The sequence below is a fragment of the Triturus cristatus genome, chromosome 12 (genome assembly GCF_964204655.1).
Source record: "Triturus cristatus chromosome 12, aTriCri1.1, whole genome shotgun sequence".
NCBI lineage: Eukaryota > Metazoa > Chordata > Amphibia > Caudata > Salamandridae > Triturus > Triturus cristatus.
In genome coordinates, this window is record NC_140595.1 from 216,777,832 (window position 1) to 216,790,841 (window position 13,010).

Below are 13,010 nucleotides of genomic sequence, written 5' to 3' on the forward strand. Positions count from 1 at the left end.
CAAATAACGGGCAAGCCCTATGAAAAGCACAGCATGAGTCTTGGTCCCACCTTTAAAAAGGAGGGTGACCTCTGGGATCTGGCAGCAGGATCTTTGGGAGATAAGAAAATATACTGCCTGCGATCGTGAAGTTTCAAGTCAGTCAAGAAAAGCAATCTCATGCACTGCACAAGCTCTTTCCCATGAGGCACCTCTCCTGCACTCTGTTTATGCAAATGAGCAAGCAGAGAGCTCAGGAATAAAACACCAAACTCATGTCCCCCAAAAATGCAGCAGACAATTGCTGGATATTCCCCAACTTCTAATGTTTTTATTTCAAACAAATGATAAACAGCCTCACCTGTGGCAAGGCTTAAAAAAATTGAATAAACTCTTAAATGTTCCTCTCCACGGAAATCTTTAGTAAAAGGCGAAAGATTTTTTCGTTTTGAAGAGAAACCAGAGTAAGTGACAATATAGCTCTCTAGGGTAAGTGGCGCCACATCAAAGACCCTGTCATTGCGAGGGTGAGGACCTGAAAGGTATTTTCAGGCTCTAAGAAAGAGGGCGAGAACCAGGCCGGTGGGCAAAACAGGCCAACTTTTCAAAGTCTCTGCTCAAGGTACAAAAAAGTGGACTGTTCACATGTGTATGTCTGGGAATATGCAAATTTCTTTTGTACTAACCTCAGCTCATTAGGAGTTGTCGGGGCTGCTGGGGAAGGGGAAAAGGAAATGTGAATCAGGCTTTTAGTTAAGTGGCACTGTAGGCCTTTTGTCCCCTAGCCATTTTACGCTTTCAACACCATCCCTCCAATCGATATGCTCAGAGCCACCACTGCGCTCTACACATAGCCATGCACCGTATGTGCCTTTTTCACACGTACTTTCATTAAACCTGAATATAGAAGGATATATCTGTCTAGGCTGGAGACACATGAATCAAGTCTGACGTGCCCCTTCAAGTCTACCTGAGAGGAAGCTGACTCAGGATTGGTGACCTCTCAGGGCACCTCTAAACGGACACAAATAACGGGCAAGCCCTATGAAAAGCACAGCATGAGTCTTGGTCCCACCTTTAAAAAGGAGGGTGACCTCTGGGATCTGGCAGCAGGATCTTTGGGAGATAAGAAAATATACTGCCTGCGATCGTGAAGTTTCAAGTCAGTCAAGAAAAGCAATCTCATGCACTGCACAAGCTCTTTCCCATGAGGCACCTCTCCTGCACTCTGTTTATGCAAATGAGCAAGCAGAGAGCTCAGGAATAAAACACCAAACTCATGTCCCCCAAAAAAGCAGCAGACAATTGCTGGATATTCCCCAACTTGTAATGCTTTTCTTTTAAACAAATGATAAACAGCCTCACCTGTGGCAAGGCTTAAAAAAATTGAATAAACTCTTAAATGTTCCTCTCCACGGAAATCTTTAGTAAAAGGCGAAAGATTTTTTCGTTTTGAAGAGAAACCAGAGTAAGTGACAATATAGCTCTCTAGGGTAAGTGGCGGCACATCAAAGACCCTGTCATTGCGAGGGTGAGGACCTGAAAGGTATTTTCAGGCTCTAAGAAAGAGGGCGAGAACCAGGCCGGTGGGCAAAACAGGCCAACATTTCAAAGTCTCTGCTCAAGGTACAAAAAGGTGGACTGTTCACATGTGTATGTCTGGGAATATGCAAATTTCTTTTGTACTCACCTCAGCTCATTAGGAGTTGTCGGGGCTGCTGGGGAAGGGGAACAGGAAATGTGAATCAGGCTTTTAGTTAAGTGGCACTGTAGGCCTTTTGTCCCCTAGCCATTTTACGCTTTCAACACCATCCCTCCAATCGATATGCTCAGAGCCACCACTGTGCTCTACACATAGCCATGCACCGTATGTGCCTTTTTCACACGTACTTTCATTAAACCTGAATATAGAAGGATATATCTGTCTAGGCTGGAGACACATGAAACAAGTCTGACGTGCCCCTTCAAGTCTACCTGAGAGGAAGCTGACTCAGGATTGGTGACCTCTCACGGGCACAAATAACGGGCAAGCCCTATGAAAAGCACAGCATGAGTCTTGGTCCCACCTTTAAAAAGGAGGGTGACCTCTGGGATCTGGCAGCAGGATCTTTGGGAGATAAGAAAATATACTGCCTGCGATCGTGAAGTTTGAAGTCAGTCAAGAAAAGCAATCTCATGCACTGCACAAGCTCTTTCCCATGAGGCACCTCTCCTGCACTCTGTTTATGCAAATGAGCAAGCAGAGAGCTCAGGAATAAAACACCAAACTCATGTCCCCCAAAAAAGCAGCAGACAATTGCTGGATATTCCCCAACTTCTAATACTTTTCTTTTAAACAAATGATAAACAGCCTCACCTGTGGCGAGGCTTAAAAAAATTGAATAAACTCTTAAATGTTCCTCGCCACGGAAATCTTTAGTAAAAGGCGAAAGATTTTTTCGTTTTGAAGAAAAACCAGAATAAGTGACAATATAGCTCTCTAGGGTAAGTGGCGCCACATCAAAGACCCTGTCATTGCGAGGGTGAGGACCTGAAAGGTATTTTCAGGCTCTAAGAAAGAGGGCGAGAACCAGGCCGGTGGGCAAAACAGGCCAACATTTCAGAGTCTCTGCTCAAGGTACAAAAAGGTGGACTGTTCACATGTGTATGTCTGGGAATATGCAAATTTCTTTTGTACTCACCTCAGCTCATTAGGAGTTGTCGGGGCTGCTGGGGAAGGGGAACAGGAAATGTGAATCAGGCTTTTAGTTAAGTGGCACTGTAGGCCTTTTGTCCCCTAGCCATTTTACGCTTTCAACACCATCCCTCCAATCGATATGCTCAGAGCCACCACTGTGCTCTACACATAGCCATGCACCGTATGTGCCTTTTTCACACGTACTTTCATTAAACCTGAATATAGAAGGATATATCTGTCTAGGCTGGAGACACATGAAACAAGTCTGACGTGCCCCTTCAAGTCTACCTGAGAGGAAGCTGACTCAGGATTGGCGACCTCTCAGGGCACCTCTAACAGGCACAAATAATGGGCAAGCCCTATGAAAAGCACAGCATGAGTCTTGGTCCCACCTTTAAAAAGGAGGGTGACCTCTGGGATCTGGCAGCAGGATCTTTGGGAGATTAGAAAATATACTGCCTGCGATCGTGAAGTTTCAAGTCAGTCAAGAAAAGCAATCTCATGCACTGCACAAGCTCTTTCCCATGAGGCACCTCTCCTGCACTCTGTTTATGCAAATGAGCAAGCAGAGAGCTCAGGAATAAAACACCAAACTCATGTCCCCCAAAAAAGCAGCAGACAATTGCTGGATATTCCCCAACTTGTAATGCTTTTCTTTTAAACAAATGATAAACAGCCTCACCTGTGGCAAGGCTTAAAAAAATTGAATAAACTCTTAAATGTTCCTCTCCACGGAAATCTTTAGTAAAAGGCGAAAGATTTTTTCGTTTTGAAGAGAAACCAGAGTAAGTGACAATATAGCTCTCTAGGGTAAGTGGCGGCACATCAAAGACCCTGTCATTGCGAGGGTGAGGACCTGAAAGGTATTTTCAGGCTCTAAGAAAGAGGGCGAGAACCAGGCCGGTGGGCAAAACAGGCCAACATTTCAAAGTCTCTGCTCAAGGTACAAAAAGGTGGACTGTTCACATGTGTATGTCTGGGAATATGCAAATTTCTTTTGTACTCACCTCAGCTCATTAGGAGTTGTCAGGGCTGCTGGGGAAGGGGAACAGGAAATGTGAATCAGGCTTTTAGTTAAGTGGCACTGTAGGCCTTTTGTCCCCTAGCCATTTTACGCTTTCAACACCATCCCTCCAATCGATATGCTCAGAGCCACCACTGTGCTCTACACATAGCCATGCACCGTATGTGCCTTTTTCACACGTACTTTCATTAAACCTGAATATAGAAGGATATATCTGTCTAGGCTGGAGACACGTGAAACAAGTCTGACGTGCCCCTTCAAGTCTACCTGAGAGGAAGCTGACTCAGGATTGGCGACCTCTCAGGGCACCTCTAAACGGACACAAATAACGGGCAAGCCCTATGAAAAGCACAGCATGAGTCTTGGTCCCACCTTTAAAAAGGAGGGTGACCTCTGGGATCTGGCAGCAGGATCTTTGGGAGATAAGAAAATATACTGCCTGCGATCGTGAAGTTTCAAGTCAGTCAAGAAAAGCAATCTCATGCACTGCACAAGCTCTTTCCCATGAGGCACCTCTCCTGCACTCTGTTTATGCAAATGAGCAAGCAGAGAGCTCAGGAATAAAACACCAAACTCATGTCCCCCAAAAAAGCAGCAGACAATTTCTGGATATTCCCCAACTTGTAATGCTTTTCTTTTAAACAAATGATAAACAGCCTCACCTGTGGCAAGGCTTAAAAAAATTGAATAAACTCTTAAATGTTCCTCTCCACGGAAATCTTTAGTAAAAGGCGAAAGATTTTTTCGTTTTGAAGAGAAACCAGAGTAAGTGACAATATAGCTCTCTAGGGTAAGTGGCGGCACATCAAAGACCCTGTCATTGCGAGGGTGAGGACCTGAAAGGTATTTTCAGGCTCTAAGAAAGAGGGCGAGAACCAGGCCGGTGGGCAAAACAGGCCAACATTTCAAAGTCTCTGCTCAAGGTACAAAAAGGTGGACTGTTCACATGTGTATGTCTGGGAATATGCAAATTTCTTTTGTACTCACCTCAGCTCATTAGGAGTTGTCGGGGCTGCTGGGGAAGGGGAACAGGAAATGTGAATCAGGCTTTTAGTTAGGTGGCACTGTAGGCCTTTTGTCCCCTAGCCATTTTACGCTTTCAACACCATCCCTCCAATCGATATGCTCAGAGCCACCACTGTGCTCTACACATAGCCATGCACCGTATGTGCCTTTTTCACACGTACTTTCATTAAACCTGAATATAGAAGGATATATCTGTCTAGGCTGGAGACACATGAAACAAGTCTGACGTGCCCCTTCAAGTCTACCTGAGAGGAAGCTGACTCAGGATTGGTGACCTCTCAGGGCACCTCTAAACGGACACAAATAACGGGCAAGCCCTATGAAAAGCACAGCATGAGTCTTGGTCCCACCTTTAAAAAGGAGGGTGACCTCTGGGATCTGGCAGCAGGATCTTTGGGAGATAAGAAAATATACTGCCTGCAATCGTGAAGTTTCAAGTCAGTCAAGAAAAGCAATCTCATGCACTGCACAAGCTCTTTCCCATGAGGCACCTCTCCTGCACTCTGTTTATGCAAATGAGCAAGCAGAGAGCTCAGGAATAAAACACCAAACTCATGTCCCCCAAAAAAGCAGCAGACAATTGCTGGATATTCCCCAACTTGTAATGCTTTTCTTTTAAACAAATGATAAACAGCCTCACCTGTGGCAAGGCTTAAAAAAATTGAATAAACTCTTAAATGTTCCTCTCCAAGGAAATCTTTAGTAAAAGGCGAAAGATTTTTTCGTTTTAAAGAGAAACCAGAGTAAGTGACAATATAGCTCTCTAGGGTAAGTGGCGGCACATCAAAGACCCTGTCATTGCGAGGGTGAGGACCTGAAAGGTATTTTCAGGCTCTAAGAAAGAGGGCGAGAACCAGGCCGGTGGGCAAAACAGGCCAACATTTCAAAGTCTCTGCTCAAGGTACAAAAAGGTGGACTGTTCACATGTGTATGTCTGGGAATATGCAAATTTCTTTTGTACTCACCTCAGCTCATTAGGAGTTGTCGGGGCTGCTGGGGAAGGGGAACAGGAAATGTGAATCAGGCTTTTAGTTAAGTGGCACTGTAGGCCTTTTGTCCCCTAGCCATTTTACGCTTTCAACACCATCCCTCCAATCGATATGCTCAGAGCCACCACTGTGCTCTAAACATAGCCATGCACCGTATGTGCCTTTTTCACTCGTACTTTCATTAAACCTGAATATAGAAGGATATATCTGTCTAGGCTGGAGACACGTGAAACAAGTCTGACGTGCCCCTTCAAGTCTACCTGAGAGGAAGCTGACTCAGGATTGGCGACCTCTCAGGGCACAAATAACGGGCACAAATAACGGGCAAGCCCTATGAAAAGCACAGCATGAGTCTTGGTCCCACCTTTAAAAAGGAGGGTGACCTCTGGGATCTGGCAGCAGGATCTTTGGGAGATAAGAAAATATACTGCCTGCGATCGTGAAGTTTCAAGTCAGTCAAGAAAAGCAATCTCATGCACTGCACAAGCTCTTTCCCATGAGGCACCTCTCCTGCACTCTGTTTATGCAAATGAGCAAGCAGAGAGCTCAGGAATAAAACACCAAACTCATGTCCCCCAAAAAAGCAGCAGACAATTTCTGGATATTCCCCAACTTGTAATGCTTTTCTTTTAAACAAATGATAAACAGCCTCACCTGTGGCAAGGCTTAAAAAAATTGAATAAACTCTTAAATGTTCCTCGCCACGGAAATCTTTAGTAAAAGGCGAAAGATTTTTTCGTTTTGAAAAGAAACCAGAGTAAGTGACAATATAGCTCTCTAGGGTAAGTGGCGGCACATCAAAGACCCTGTCATTGCGAGGGTGAGGACCTGAAAGGTATTTTCAGGCTCTAAGAAAGAGGGCGAGAACCAGGCCGGTGGGCAAAACAGGCCAACATTTCAGAGTCTCTGCTCAAGGTACAAAAAGGTGGACTGTTCACATGTGTATGTCTGGGAATATGCAAATTTCTTTTGTACTCACCTCAGCTCATTAGGAGTTGTCGGGGCTGCTGGGGAAGGGGAACAGGAAATGTGAATCAGGCTTTTAGTTAAGTGGCACTGTAGGCCTTTTGTCCCCTAGCCATTTTACGCTTTCAACACCATCCCTCCAATCGATATGCTCAGAGCCACCACTGTGCTCTACACATAGCCATGCACCGTATGTGCCTTTTTCACACGTACTTTCATTAAACCTGAATATAGAAGGATATATCTGTCTAGGCTGGAGACACGTGAAACAAGTCTGACGTGCCCCTTCAAGTCTACCTGAGAGGAAGCTGACTCAGGATTGGCGACCTCTCAGGGCACCTCTAACAGGCACAAATAACGGGCAAGCCCTATGAAAAGCACAGCATGAGTCTTGGTCCCACCTTTAAAAAGGAGGGTGACCTCTGGGATCTGGCAGCAGGATCTTTGGGAGATAAGAAAATATACTGCCTGCGATCGTGAAGTTTCAAGTCAGTCAAGAAAAGCAATCTCATGCACTGCACAAGCTCTTTCCCATGAGGCACCTCTCCTGCACTCTGTTTATGCAAATGAGCAAGCAGAGAGCTCAGGAATAAAACACCAAACTCATGTCCCCCAAAAATGCAGCAGACAATTGCTGGATATTCCCCAACTTCTAATGTTTTTATTTCAAACAAATGATAAACAGCCTCACCTGTGGCAAGGCTTAAAATAATTGAATAAACTCTTAAATGTTCCTCTCCACGGAAATCTTTAGTAAAAGGCGAAAGATTTTTTCGTTTTGAAGAGAAACCAGAGTAAGTGACAATATAGCTCTCTAGGGTAAGTGGCGCCACATCAAAGACCCTGTCATTGCGAGGGTGAGGACCTGAAAGGTATTTTCAGGCTCTAAGAAAGAGGGCGAGAACCAGGCCGGTGGGCAAAACAGGCCAACTTTTCAAAGTCTCTGCTCAAGGTACAAAAAAGTGGACTGTTCACATGTGTATGTCTGGGAATATGCAAATTTCTTTTGTACTAACCTCAGCTCATTAGGAGTTGTCGGGGCTGCTGGGGAAGGGGAAAAGGAAATGTGAATCAGGCTTTTAGTTAAGTGGCACTGTAGGCCTTTTGTCCCCTAGCCATTTTACGCTTTCAACACCATCCCTCCAATCGATATGCTCAGAGCCACCACTGCGCTCTACACATAGCCATGCACCGTATGTGCCTTTTTCACACGTACTTTCATTAAACCTGAATATAGAAGGATATATCTGTCTAGGCTGGAGACACATGAAACAAGTCTGACGTGCCCCTTCAAGTCTACCTGAGAGGAAGCTGACTCAGGATTGGTGACCTCTCAGGGCACCTCTAAACGGACACAAATAACGGGCAAGCCCTATGAAAAGCACAGCATGAGTCTTGGTCCCACCTTTAAAAAGGAGGGTGACCTCTGGGATCTGGCAGCAGGATCTTTGGGAGATAAGAAAATATACTGCCTGCAATCGTGAAGTTTCAAGTCAGTCAAGAAAAGCAATCTCATGCACTGCACAAGCTCTTTCCCATGAGGCACCTCTCCTGCACTCTGTTTATGCAAATGAGCAAGCAGAGAGCTCAGGAATAAAACACCAAACTCATGTCCCCCAAAAAAGCAGCAGACAATTGCTGGATATTCCCCAACTTGTAATGCTTTTCTTTTAAACAAATGATAAACAGCCTCACCTGTGGCAAGGCTTAAAAAAATTGAATAAACTCTTAAATGTTCCTCTCCACGGAAATCTTTAGTAAAAGGCGAAAGATTTTTTCGTTTTGAAGAGAAACCAGAGTAAGTGACAATATAGCTCTCTAGGGTAAGTGGCGGCACATCAAAGACCCTGTCATTGCGAGGGTGAGGACCTGAAAGGTATTTTCAGGCTCTAAGAAAGAGAACGAGAACCAGGCCGGTGGGCAAAACAGGCCAACATTTCAAAGTCTCTGCTCAAGGTACAAAAAGGTGGACTGTTCACATGTGTATGTCTGGGAATATGCAAATTTCTTTTGTACTCACCTCAGCTCATTAGGAGTTGTCGGGGCTGCTGGGGAAGGGGAACAGGAAATGTGAATCAGGCTTTTAGTTAAGTGGCACTGTAGGCCTTTTGTCCCCTAGCCATTTTACGCTTTCAACACCATCCCTCCAATCGATATGCTCAGAGCCACCACTGCGCTCTACACATAGCCATGCACCGTATGTGCCTTTTTCACACGTACTTTCATTAAACCTGAATATAGAAGGATATATCTGTCTAGGCTGGAGACACGTGAAACAAGTCTGACGTGCCCCTTCAAGTCTACCTGAGAGGAAGCTGACTCAGGATTGGCGACCTCTCAGGGCACCTCTAACGGGCACAAATAACGGGCAAGCCCTATGAAAAGCACAGCATGAGTCTTGGTCCCACCTTTAAAAAGGAGGGTGACCTCTGGGATCTGGCAGCAGGATCTTTGGGAGATAAGAAAATATACTGCCTGCGATCGTGAAGTTTCAAGTCAGTCAAGAAAAGCAATCTCATGCACTGCACAAGCTCTTTCCCATGAGGCACCTCTCCTGCACTCTGTTTATGCAAATGAGCAAGCAGAGAGCTCAGGAATAAAACACCAAACTCATGTCCCCCAAAAAAGCAGCAGACAATTGCTGGATATTCCCCAACTTGTAATGCTTTTCTTTTAAACAAATGATAAACAGCCTCACCTGTGGCAAGGCTTAAAAAAATTGAATAAACTCTTAAATGTTCCTCTCCACGGAAATCTTTAGTAAAAGGCGAAAGATTTTTTCGTTTTGAAGAGAAACCAGAGTAAGTGACAATATAGCTCTCTAGGGTAAGTGGCGGCACATCAAAGACCCTGTCATTGCGAGGGTGAGGACCTGAAAGGTATTTTCAGGCTCTAAGAAAGAGGGCGAGAACCAGGCCGGTGGGCAAAACAGGCCAACATTTCAAAGTCTCTGCTCAAGGTACAAAAAGGTGGACTGTTCACATGTGTATGTCTGGGAATATGCAAATTTCTTTTGTACTCACCTCAGCTCATTAGGAGTTGTCGGGGCTGCTGGGGAAGGGGAACAGGAAATGTGAATCAGGCTTTTAGTTAAGTGGCACTGTAGGCCTTTTGTCCCCTAGCCATTTTACGCTTTCAACACCATCCCTCCAATCGATATGCTCAGAGCCACCACTGTGCTCTACACATAGCCATGCACCGTATGTGCCTTTTTCACACGTACTTTCATTAAACCTGAATATAGAAGGATATATCTGTCTAGACTGGAGACACGTGAAACAAGTCTGACGTGCCCCTTCAAGTCTACCTGAGAGGAAGCTGACTCAGGATTGGCGACCTCTCAGGGCACCTCTAACGGGCACAAATAACGGGCAAGCCCTATGAAAAGCACAGCATGAGTCTTGGTCCCACCTTTAAAAAGGAGGGTGACCTCTGGGATCTGGCAGCAGGATCTTTGGGAGATAAGAAAATATACTGCCTGCGATCGTGAAGTTTCAAGTCAGTCAAGAAAAGCAATCTCATGCACTGCACAAGCTCTTTCCCATGAGGCACCTCTCCTGCACTCTGTTTATGCAAATGAGCAAGCAGAGAGCTCAGGAATAAAACACCAAACTCATGTCCCCCAAAAAAGCAGCAGACAATTGCTGGATATTCCCCAACTTGTAATGCTTTTCTTTTAAACAAATGATAAACAGCCTCACCTGTGGCAAGGCTTAAAAAAATTGAATAAACTCTTAAATGTTCCTCTCCACGGAAATCTTTATTAAAAGGCGAAAGATTTTTTCGTTTTGAAGAGAAACCAGAGTAAGTGACAATATAGCTCTCTAGGGTAAGTGGCGGCACATCAAAGACCCTGTCATTGCGAGGGTGAGGACCTGAAAGGTATTTTCAGGCTCTAAGAAAGAGGGCGAGAACCAGGCCGGTGGGCAAAACAGGCCAACATTTCAAAGTCTCTGCTCAAGGTACAAAAAGGTGGACTGTTCACATGTGTATGTCTGGGAATGTGCAAATTTCTTTTGTACTCACCTCAGCTCATTAGGAGTTGTCGGGGCTGCTGGGGAAGGGGAACAGGAAATGTGAATCAGGCTTTTAGTTAAGTGGCACTGTAGGCCTTTTGTCCCCTAGCCATTTTACGCTTTCAACACCATCCCTCCAATCGATATGCTCAGAGCCACCACTGTGCTCTACACATAGCCATGCACCGTATGTGCCTTTTTCACACGTACTTTCATTAAACCTGAATATAGAAGGATATATCTGTCTTGGCTGGAGACACATGAAACAAGTCTGACGTGCCCCTTCAAGTCTACCTGAGAGGAAGCTGACTCAGGATTGGTGACCTCTCACGGGCACAAATAACGGGCAAGCCCTATGAAAAGCACAGCATGAGTCTTGGTCCCACCTTTAAAAAGGAGGGTGACCTCTGGGATCTGGCAGCAGGATCTTTGGGAGATAAGAAAATATACTGCCTGCGATCGTGAAGTTTCAAGTCAGTCAAGAAAAGCAATCTCATGCACTGCACAAGCTCTTTCCCATGAGGCACCTCTCCTGCACTCTGTTTATGCAAATGAGCAAGCAGAGAGCTCAGGAATAAAACACCAAACTCATGTCCCCCAAAAAAGCAGCAGACAATTGCTGGATATTCCCCAACTTGTAATGCTTTTCTTTTAAACAAATGATAAACAGCCTCACCTGTGGCAAGGCTTAAAAAAATTGAATAAACTCTTAAATGTTCCTCTCCACGGAAATCTTTAGTAAAAGGCGAAAGATTTTTTCGTTTTGAAGAGAAACCAGAGTAAGTGACAATATAGCTCTCTAGGGTAAGTGGCGGCACATCAAAGACCCTGTCATTGCGAGGGTGAGGACCTGAAAGGTATTTTCAGGCTCTAAGAAAGAGGGCGAGAGCCAGGCCGGTGGGCAAAACAGGCCAACATTTCAAAGTCTCTGCTCAAGGTACAAAAAGGTGGACTGTTCACATGTGTATGTCTGGGAATATGCAAATTTCTTTTGTACTCACCTCAGCTCATTAGGAGTTGTCGGGGCTGCTGGGGAAGGGGAACAGGAAATGTGAATCAGGCTTTTAGTTAAGTGGCACTGTAGGCCTTTTGTCCCCTAGCCATTTTACGCTTTCAACACCATCCCTCCAATCGATATGCTCAGAGCCACCACTGTGCTCTACACATAGCCATGCACCGTATGTGCCTTTTTCACACGTACTTTCATTAAACCTGAATATAGAAGGATATATCTGTCTAGGCTGGAGACACGTGAAACAAGTCTGACGTGCCCCTTCAAGTCTACCTGAGAGGAAGCTGACTCAGGATTGGCGACCTCTCAGGGCACCTCTAACAGGCACAAATAACGGGCAAGCCCTATGAAAAGCACAGCATGAGTCTTGGTCCCACCTTTAAAAAGGAGGGTGACCTCTGGGATCTGGCAGCAGGATCTTTGGGAGATAAGAAAATATACTGCCTGCGATCGTGAAGTTTCAAGTCAGTCAAGAAAAGCAATCTCATGCACTGCACAAGCTCTTTCCCATGAGGCACCTCTCCTGCACTCTGTTTATGCAAATGAGCAAGCAGAGAGCTCAGGAATAAAACACCAAACTCATGTCCCCCAAAAATGCAGCAGACAATTGCTGGATATTCCCCAACTTCTAATGTTTTTATTTCAAACAAATGATAAACAGCCTCACCTGTGGCAAGGCTTAAAAAAATTGAATAAACTCTTAAATGTTCCTCTCCACGGAAATCTTTAGTAAAAGGCGAAAGATTTTTTCGTTTTGAAGAGAAACCAGAGTAAGTGACAATATAGCTCTCTAGGGTAAGTGGCGCCACATCAAAGACCCTGTCATTGCGAGGGTGAGGACCTGAAAGGTATTTTCAGGCTCTAAGAAAGAGGGCGAGAACCAGGCCGGTGGGCAAAACAGGCCAACTTTTCAAAGTCTCTGCTCAAGGTACAAAAAAGTGGACTGTTCACATGTGTATGTCTGGGAATATGCAAATTTCTTTTGTACTAACCTCAGCTCATTAGGAGTTGTCGGGGCTGCTGGGGAAGGGGAAAAGGAAATGTGAATCAGGCTTTTAGTTAAGTGGCACTGTAGGCCTTTTGTCCCCTAGCCATTTTACGCTTTCAACACCATCCCTCCAATCGATATGCTCAGAGCCACCACTGCGCTCTACACATAGCCATGCACCGTATGTGCCTTTTTCACACGTACTTTCATTAAACCTGAATATAGAAGGATATATCTGTCTAGGCTGGAGACACATGAAACAAGTCTGACGTGCCCCTTCAAGTCTACCTGAGAGGAAGCTGACTCAGGATTGGTGACCTCTCAGGGCACCTC

General features: G+C 45.1%; 13 non-coding genes across 13 annotated transcripts; all 13 read right to left on the reverse strand.

The window, feature by feature from the left end:
* Positions 1 to 332: 332 nt before the first annotated feature.
* On the reverse strand, positions 333 to 447 carry LOC146773285 (U5 spliceosomal RNA). Its single transcript, XR_014973992.1, has one exon. It is a non-coding gene; the product is annotated as a U5 spliceosomal RNA (small nuclear RNA).
* An 889-nt stretch (positions 448 to 1,336) lies between these two features.
* Positions 1,337 to 1,451, reverse strand: LOC146773286 (U5 spliceosomal RNA). Its single transcript, XR_014974003.1, has one exon. It is a non-coding gene; the product is annotated as a U5 spliceosomal RNA (small nuclear RNA).
* Positions 1,452 to 2,327: 876 nt separating this feature from the next.
* Positions 2,328 to 2,442, reverse strand: LOC146773287 (U5 spliceosomal RNA). The gene has a single exon (XR_014974729.1). It is a non-coding gene; the product is annotated as a U5 spliceosomal RNA (small nuclear RNA).
* Positions 2,443 to 3,330: 888 nt separating this feature from the next.
* Positions 3,331 to 3,445, reverse strand: LOC146773288 (U5 spliceosomal RNA). The gene has a single exon (XR_014974014.1). It is a non-coding gene; the product is annotated as a U5 spliceosomal RNA (small nuclear RNA).
* Positions 3,446 to 4,334: 889 nt separating this feature from the next.
* LOC146773289 (U5 spliceosomal RNA) lies at positions 4,335 to 4,449 on the reverse strand. Its single transcript, XR_014974026.1, has one exon. It is a non-coding gene; the product is annotated as a U5 spliceosomal RNA (small nuclear RNA).
* An 889-nt stretch (positions 4,450 to 5,338) lies between these two features.
* On the reverse strand, positions 5,339 to 5,453 carry LOC146773290 (U5 spliceosomal RNA). Its single transcript, XR_014974655.1, has one exon. It is a non-coding gene; the product is annotated as a U5 spliceosomal RNA (small nuclear RNA).
* Positions 5,454 to 6,341: 888 nt separating this feature from the next.
* Positions 6,342 to 6,456, reverse strand: LOC146773291 (U5 spliceosomal RNA). The gene has a single exon (XR_014974501.1). It is a non-coding gene; the product is annotated as a U5 spliceosomal RNA (small nuclear RNA).
* Positions 6,457 to 7,344: 888 nt separating this feature from the next.
* Positions 7,345 to 7,459, reverse strand: LOC146773292 (U5 spliceosomal RNA). The gene has a single exon (XR_014973950.1). It is a non-coding gene; the product is annotated as a U5 spliceosomal RNA (small nuclear RNA).
* Positions 7,460 to 8,348: 889 nt separating this feature from the next.
* LOC146773293 (U5 spliceosomal RNA) lies at positions 8,349 to 8,463 on the reverse strand. Its single transcript, XR_014974037.1, has one exon. It is a non-coding gene; the product is annotated as a U5 spliceosomal RNA (small nuclear RNA).
* Positions 8,464 to 9,351: 888 nt separating this feature from the next.
* Positions 9,352 to 9,466, reverse strand: LOC146773294 (U5 spliceosomal RNA). The gene has a single exon (XR_014974048.1). It is a non-coding gene; the product is annotated as a U5 spliceosomal RNA (small nuclear RNA).
* Positions 9,467 to 10,354: 888 nt separating this feature from the next.
* LOC146773295 (U5 spliceosomal RNA) lies at positions 10,355 to 10,469 on the reverse strand. Its single transcript, XR_014974499.1, has one exon. It is a non-coding gene; the product is annotated as a U5 spliceosomal RNA (small nuclear RNA).
* An 876-nt stretch (positions 10,470 to 11,345) lies between these two features.
* Positions 11,346 to 11,460, reverse strand: LOC146773296 (U5 spliceosomal RNA). Its single transcript, XR_014974059.1, has one exon. It is a non-coding gene; the product is annotated as a U5 spliceosomal RNA (small nuclear RNA).
* An 888-nt stretch (positions 11,461 to 12,348) lies between these two features.
* Positions 12,349 to 12,463, reverse strand: LOC146773297 (U5 spliceosomal RNA). The gene has a single exon (XR_014974070.1). It is a non-coding gene; the product is annotated as a U5 spliceosomal RNA (small nuclear RNA).
* Between the last annotated feature and the right edge of the window lie 547 nt (positions 12,464 to 13,010).